At 37.0% G+C, this 8410-nt stretch overlaps 1 long non-coding RNA gene across 1 annotated transcript in view; it reads left to right on the forward strand.

The window, feature by feature from the left end:
• Positions 1-8410, forward strand: part of LOC145249746 (uncharacterized) — a 91603-nt gene that overhangs the window by 22267 nt on the left and 60926 nt on the right. Inside the window, exon 2 of the long non-coding RNA XR_013863573.1 lies at positions 5201-5501. This is a non-coding gene — a long non-coding RNA (uncharacterized LOC145249746). The remainder of the gene's footprint in view (positions 1-5200; positions 5502-8410) is intronic.

An 8410-nucleotide genomic window follows, 5' to 3' on the forward strand; every position in this document is an offset into this window, starting at 1 on the left:
TCTCTGGACTCAGACAGTGCCAGTTCAGGGGAAATGCATCTGTCTGTCACGATTTAATTTTTCCTTGCTCTATCACTCTTAAGTTTAAAATAACTTTTTTTTTTGTGTGCGTTGAAATTAAAATAGTATTTTTTTTTTGTTGTTTAGTCGTCACACCTAAGTTTGAAATAGTATTTTTATTAGTCTGTAACACTTAAGTTTGAAATATCATTGTCGTTGGTCTGTCGCACTTGTTTGAAATAGCATTTTCGTTGGTCTGTACACATTAAATTTGAAATAGCTTTTTTGTCAATCGATCATATTTAGTTTTTATTTCCTTTTTTTTACTCTTTTTGTCTACAAACAAGGCGTGTTGCTACTTGGGTGTAAGGGCTACTATTTGGGATCGTGTGTATAAGGAACGATGTAGCGGAGTTGAGCAGCAAGATGTTTGTTCACGTTACATTTAAATTTCAACGTGTTAGAACAGTCAGGGAAGTAAGAAACAGGGAAAGAATTCCAAAGTCCAATAGTTTGAGGAAAAAAAAACTATCAGAGTAAAAAGCTTACCAGCATCTCTGGAACTTTACATTGAAGGGGTGGGATTTTGCTACTTGTTGGGTTAATCGAAGGTATTTGCGTCGCTGGAACATACTGAGGGATACTGTAAATTAGGGATTATGTCTACAGGGAAACACTAAGTAGGAAGTTGATCAACGAGATGTCTGTTCACATAACTTTTTTTTTTATCCTTGTCCATCCCAAATAAGTCCTTTGTTTTCCACTTGGGCGTAAGGGGATACTATTTGGGATCATGTCTAGCAGGGGATTGTGAGGAGTTGAGCAGCGAAATGTTTGTTTACATTACATTTAAACTTCTGCACCCAGGAAAGCAGAAAATGGAGGGAATTTTAAAGTCGAGCAGTCCGAAAGAAAGATACTATTAAAGGAGAAGTCTTTCCGGCATCTGTTGACATCAATAGTGAAGGGGTGGGACTTTACTCTCTGTGGGGTGTATCTGGGGTATTTACGTCGAGGGAGCACATATGCTATAAGGTCATCAAAATATTTGTAAAGCAGGCAGTGGGATGTAACATTGCAGCGGTAGGTGTATCAGAATTTGGGGGGAAATTTTGACACCCCTAACACGAAACTGCGAATAAAATATAAAAAACTCGTAATTTCTCTTTTAAAAGTGGGTTGTTTATTTTCTTTATGGATTATACTTCCAAAATAAACTATTAAAGTTGTATAAAAAGTAATAGAAATATTACTTTTTATTTAAAAAAAAAACAACATTTTTTTACGTAATGAAATCAATTGAATTTTATGAGTTAAATATTTTTCAATTTTTCAATTTTAAAAATCTATCAATGTTTCTATTGATTCAATTTTTACGATATTTTCAGGGTCAATGTGAATTTTTATGCTGTTTCCAATAAACCAAATATAATATTTTAGACAAACATTTTTAAATTCACGCCTCCCCCCATCTTGAAATGTCTATTAAAAGGTAAATAATTAATTTACTCATCAAAGTTTTATATATCACAAATTGAAGATAAAAGATCAATAAATAATATATTCAAATTTAAAACAAAAAGTGTTTTTTAGAAATTTACCTGTAAAGTCCGAAGTTTAAAACTTTTTTTTATTAAACCCCGTTTTTTTTTTTTTTTTTTTTTTTTTTTAATGAAACCTTAGTCCTTGCTCCTTTAATTGAAAAAAAAATTAGGGTTTGAATTACATTTTTCGAGTAGTTATGAGCTTGGACAGACAGGGATCGAATTATTCAATATTTTTTCACGCATTCGTAAGGTCAGTTTCTGACACACCTATTGCAGCGATGGGACAGCGGTCGGTGTTTTGGAGATAGTGCGGGACTGCGGGATCTATTAGATTGGAGACTTTTGGGGGGTTAGTTAGCGTTAAAATAGCATTTTCGTTGGACAGTAATGCTTCAGTTTAAAATGGCGTTTTTCATCGATTAATGCACTGCTTTGATTGGCATGTCTTAAGCTTATCGGTTCTTGGTTAATTAAGGGCGTCTGTTCCCTATGGATGCGTATCGTTTCCCACTCCTTTTTTTTTTTTTTTTTTGTACAAGACAAAGGAAATCGACAGCATTAGTCATAAAATTTCTCAACCGAAACTCCTCCTCCTACTACTACTACTACTACTACTACTCCTACTACTACTGCCATCATTCATACTAACACAGTCTGACCAACTAGGGTCCATAAAATTATCAATGGCGGTCAATTACCATTCATTTTTTTTTTTTTTTTTTTTTTTTTGCCGGAAAACAATGTCCCTTTATGTGTGAAAATCGATTCATGCTTTCGACCAATGTTAGTCATTATTTTTTTCTCGATTTACAGGTTGATCTTTTGTGCAGTTCCCGGCATCTATGTAAAGTTGCATCTATTTCTTAAGGGGCTCCTGGCTTGATATCATTCGGGGAAGTCCTTTAATTATGTTAGATTATATTTTTATATTACGCATGTACTTATTACCCGATCTATGTGCCTAAAAAAATCTTTATGAATGGCGGACATTTGTAATATTGAGGTTGTGTAAAAACTTGGAATTAGTTTTCAACGAAACAAAGAAAAAAAAATTTTTCAAAATTAAAAAAAAAAATTTTTTTCGCAATAAAATGAAATAAAAAGAGAGAAAGAAAGTCAGAGTTTAATTCTACAAACGTTTTATTGCAGAAAACTACGCGAAAAATGTTTTAAATTATTAGTTAAGAATTTAAATATTTATTTTTAAAAAGATATGAATTATGGAGGACAGCAAATCGAAAATTTAAAATATGTAATGCAAATTTTTTTTTAAATATGTTTACATTTCTTTTTAAATTTGTATGAGGACTTCTCTCTCTTTCTCTCTATATAAATGTAGTCATCCACATACAGTACTGCTTATCAGTGCAGCTTGACAATCTACCTCAAGCTAGGACCGAAATACGACCGCCCAAACGACAGTCAGCGCTTCTAACTGTTACGCTATACGACTGCTGCTATGCGGGCAGTGAATTAACAATATTTTGATATTGTCCAAGCGCCTAAGCTCAGTTTGTTTACACAAAGAGCATCGCTTAATATGCTAATGGCAGTTTATATATCACTTTTCAAATATGCCCAAGATAGGGGGCATTATATATATATATATATATATATATATATATATATATATATATACGGACTCAGACAAAAATCACAACGAGTTTATTTGTTCTAGAATCTTGAAGATTAATGATATTACCAAGGACCCATGGCTTATCGTACTTAGTAAAATTAAATTCTAAGTGACAGTCTTTTGGGGGTTGAAGTTTCAATCTACAGTGCCGGCTATACTAATATATATATTTAAAGCGTCGTATTTACGCCTTAAGAAGCCTCTAAGTTCATATCATTTGAGAGTCCCTTTATATTCTTTTTATATATATTTTTTATGATTTCTTTTTATATACTATTTATATTAGTATGGTCTGTTTCTCCGATCCCTGTTTTTTTTTTACCGAATAAGTGATCAAATAACCCGAAAAGGGTTGATATGCCGTAAAACAAAACAATCAAACCAAACACCATTAATAAATATTTGAAAATATTAAGAACTTAAAGGATAAAAACTTTCACGAAAAATGGCCGGATTTGGCATTAATTAAGCCGAGAAAAAGGTTGAAACTTGTTTGATAGTGCGGGACTCATTAGATTTGAGACTCTTTTTTTTTTTTTTTTTTTAGACTGTTTTAGAGAGAGAGATAGATAGATAGATAGAGAGAGAGAGAGAGAGACTAGTGGTAGATGTACCAGTTCAGGTGTGGCAGCAATACTCCATGATTGGATGAACTGTGGCTTTGTATTCGATGCTCTCTGGTGTGAGTAATTTTCTAGCACGGTAAAGGGAGCTAATCTTTGCAACAGCCTTAGCAATATCCTCAATTTATTTGTTCCAATTCATGTTGTCTGTGAATGTAAAGTTGAGGAGTTTAAAAGATGGGTACCTATGTATGTTTTGTACCGCGCTGAAATAATAACGTTATTATTTCGAAAGTCGTTCTTATCATGGGGGAGGGAAGGTGTTTTGTGACCATTCTTTGTTTCCACCTAACAATTTGATAAAAGAAGGATATAATGAAACTTGAATTTAACCTGAAAAAAAAAACTATTGTAAAATAGCGCGGTGCCAAAAATACATAAGCACCAAAAGATGTGCTCTAAAAATCAGCCAAAAGAAGGAATTAGATGCATTTGATTCAAAAGATTCTAGGGATCAAATGGAGCGATTGAATTACAAATGTATCGCAGCCGTTACACTCAAACGGTGTTCGTTACAGTTCAAACCTCTCTCGGACCCCCACGGCAAAAAGGATCAAACAAAGTGTGACCCAACCAGCCACGGGAGAAAGAGATTACCCCAGAAGGAGAGGTTATGGAGAGCTAAATCAGAGCTATGGTTGAAAACTGCCCTCAAAAAGGGTCCAGCGAAAAGGAATTAGAGCCTTTTTATTTTAATGACAGGTCCGGGGAAACAGCGGCTAACCTTGCTAGTTAGAAAGAGAGGTGGTCGCCGATGGCTAGAGTTTTGATCGGAGGGGGCAAGGACGGGCTCACCGGTGCATGAGAAAATTGTCAATGAGAACCCTTGTTCTATGGAAAGTTACCTGATTGGGATATGGGGGAGGAAGTAACTGATTATCCAATCAGGACGAACCAAGGTGTAACAGATTGGACGATGATTGGTCAGCTCGAACACCTAGATATGCTCCGACCCACACCCACCCTGTATACATAAGCCGCTACAGAGCTGAGAAAACAGTTCTGAAGTAAATCTGGGGTGAGTTTTAAACTCAGGTTTTAGAGTCTGTTGTCTCGGGGAAAAACTGTCCACCGCCCCCACATCCCAGCCGTTCGAGTAAACACTCGTCCTTTGATCGATTGAAAGCGAGAAATCGATTGTTGAAAATCAGACTAACGCCCGTTCATCAACTATTGTAACTACCAGTAAAGGAAACGTGAAATCGAAATTTTATTTCTTTTATTTTTAATTCTCCTGTGAAAAACTGTACATAATTATTTTTTATTTTTCTCTTTTGTGAATAATTAATTTCATACAAAAACTACAACCAGAGTCGACCTTACTTGTTGTTGTTATTACTAATAAGTGAACTTAACAGAAAGAAACAACCAAGTTGAGTGATCTTTCTTTTCAGCGGAAGAAAGAAGAGAGAAGAGATCACCAACTGCTGCATCCAATGTCATATCAACCCTGTCTTCGTGAAAGCGAATGGAACTGCATCGCAGGATCTTGGTGGACGTTCGAGCTGAACCACCTAGGACTACACGTCGTGTGCCTTGTCGTTAACTATGGGTCACTTGGTTATATTGATGGCTGCGACAAGAATACGACCCTGGGAAAGTTGTCTGTCACACTTGTAGCCAGCGGTGTGGACATCTAGGACGTCACTTGGTGGTCAAACTTGGTTATCAAGAAAAATAAATAAATCTGATTCGGTATTTCTTTATTTTTATTTTTTTTTTAATTCAAGTCGTTTATTACCATTTTCCTTTCTCCCCGGCTCGACGCTATCTTAAAGTTTCTCTCTACCCCTCTTTCTAATTTGCATATGTGCATTTTTTTTGGCTAATTTTTTTACGCAGGAATCACTACTTATCAAGGCCCGTGGGCCACTCGAGGATAAGGGTTAATGGGTATACATTAGTGAATATGATTATAGCGTAGTAAACATAAGTAGTAGAAATTTTGTAAATTGGATTACTTAGGGGACGATTCATCAAGAATTTGTTTGCGTTGGACTTGAAGACAATCAGATTGTAGTCAGCTGGAAAGCAGGCTAATGGAAGAGAGTTCCACAGGTGTGCAGTTCTAAGAAAGAAGCTTTGTTCATGGAATCTATATTTAGGTTTAGTCACAGAAAAAGATTGTGGGAATTTATTGATAGTGGTTTTGACTGGACGAGTGTTTTTCGTGAAAGTTTGGCCCGTGGGACCATAGATTGAAGTTCAGCTCAGCACTTGCCATGGAAATAACGATAAAGCAGAGAAAGACTTGTAACGTCTCTTTTGTGGGAAAGAGGTTGCAGGGAAGAGAAAAGAGCATCCTCCACTAAGCTACGAAGTCTATTTTGAACTCTGTGAAGGCAGGGTAAGTCCTTTCTAACAGCTCCTGCCCAGATCTGGTAACAGTACTCCATCATTGGCCTTACCTGGCTTTTATATAAGTAGAGAATTGCATCAGGAGTGAGATATCTACTGGAGCGGTAGAAGGATCCTATCATTTTTCCAGCTATCTTGGCAATGGATTTGATATACGTGTTCTATTTTAGATCGGGAGTAAAGGTCAAGCCCAAAAGCTTGTCAAAACATGAAGCCTCCTCAAGACGCGCCATTAATTTCAATTGATGCCAGATAGGCATCAGAGCGTTGATGATGTAAAGATAGAAGCTTGATTTTAGCTGCATTAAAAGTAACCAGCCACCTCTTTCCCTATTGTACCACGTGCTCAAGGTTAGAGGAGAGAGAATCAGAGAGAACATGGTCGTTTACAGTCTTTGATGTGCTATCATAGATGGTAGTGTCATCAGCATAAATGTCTACAAATGATGTAAGGATGTGATTTGGAAGATCATTAATGTAGATCAGGAAGAGAATTGGACCCAGGATGGACACATGAGGGACTCCACATTAGTGCTGTGAGCTTCTGATTTTTGCCCATCAACCACGACACTACCTATCAGAGAGAAATGATTTAATAATTGAGAAGACATTTCCAGTTATACCATAACTGGAGATCTTGTGAAGTAGACCTTTATGCCATACCTTATCAAAGGCCTTTGATATGCCAAGAGCAATTGCCTTAGAGAGGAAACCTCCGTCGAGAGATTCGCTAATTCTATGAGATATAACTGTAAGCACGTTTGCTGTAGATCTAGCAGAACGGAAACCGTATTGCATGTTACTAAGAAGGTTATTTTTGCGGAGATGGTTGACTACTTCTCTCTTTAACACGCATTCCAGCAACTTATTCATGACGCACAGGAGACTTATTGGGCTGTACTGAGAGGGGGATGAGCGATTAAATACAGGGCATACTGATGAGATTTTCCAAGGTGTTTGGAAGCATTTCTCCTTAAGACAACGCTTAAAAATCCTTGCAAGCTTCTGTTGATATTTTCCTACGCGCTCATACGCGCTCTGCTACACAAACCAAGAAGTTAGAGATTACACTAACCTGTGGGTTGGATCGTCAGTAATCTACAAACGACGTCTAGGCTGGCTCTGACATACCCTAAGATTGGACCCAGAAAAATTGCTAAGTGGTCCCAATTAAGTCCTGATGGAAAAATAAGAAGAGGAAGACAAAAGCTGGACTGGAACAATCGAAAAATGCAGGGGCTACTATTTGGGACACAATTTGCAGGGACACTACGTAGGGAGTTGACCAGCAAGATGCCTGTTCACTTGAACTTCTTGATATTAGTACAGTCAGGGTAGCAGGAACACGGGGAAAGAATTACAAAGTGTAGCAGTTTGAGGGAAGAAACTATTAGAATAAAAGTCTCTCCGGCATCTAGGGATCTCTACTGTGTAAGGGGTGGGATTTTGCTGCTTTTTGAATGTCTTATGCGTTGCAAGACGCGGTAGTTCTTAAGTCTAAGTCTGAGTTAATCCTAAGAAAGGACTCCATTGATATCTAAGAACTAAATGAGCTAAAATAAATGAAGTAGACAAACGCATAAACGCACACACACACACACACACACACACACACACACACAAATTCCTCCTACGCATCCTCCCAAATCAAACGTACGATCACACAAATCCCACTGACAAATTACTGACCCATAATTCGGTTAGGCCATTGCTAAAAAAATGATAACAGGTTGATTGAACAAAGACGTTTATAAATAGGAATGAGCAAGTCGTCACGAAAACCTTGAAATGTGGAAGCACCCCCGGGATGACAAGGTGTGAGAAAACTAATTCCATTTCTATGACCCTTTTTTGATAGATGTGATGCTGAGTCAGCGTGTACGAATAAATCCGATGAGATCATTGTTAGGCCTTTTAGCTAAGAGCAAAGTGTAGTATCTGTCAAATTAAACACGTTTTTATCTCAATCCAGAGTGTTATTTTTAAGAAGTTGGATTTCTCCACGTTAAAACTCGCCCTTGTGTTTTATTCCCGTCTGAGGAACACAATAATGCGGGCTGCTTCCCAGCTGACTATAACATGTCTGTTTTCAGGTCTAACCCGATCAAGTTCCTGTTGAACCGTCCTCTTAAATAAACCAATTCTACTCAAGTTCCACCACAACCGATCATCACTCCTTAAACTTTATTCTCGAATGGTCTTTCGGCCTTGATAAGTGGCGACTCCTTTATGCAAACAAAAAACAA

Source organism: Euprymna scolopes, chromosome 28 (assembly GCF_053919585.1).
Source record: "Euprymna scolopes isolate OS-2025 chromosome 28, ASM5391958v1, whole genome shotgun sequence".
Classification (NCBI taxonomy): domain Eukaryota; kingdom Metazoa; phylum Mollusca; class Cephalopoda; order Sepiida; family Sepiolidae; genus Euprymna; species Euprymna scolopes.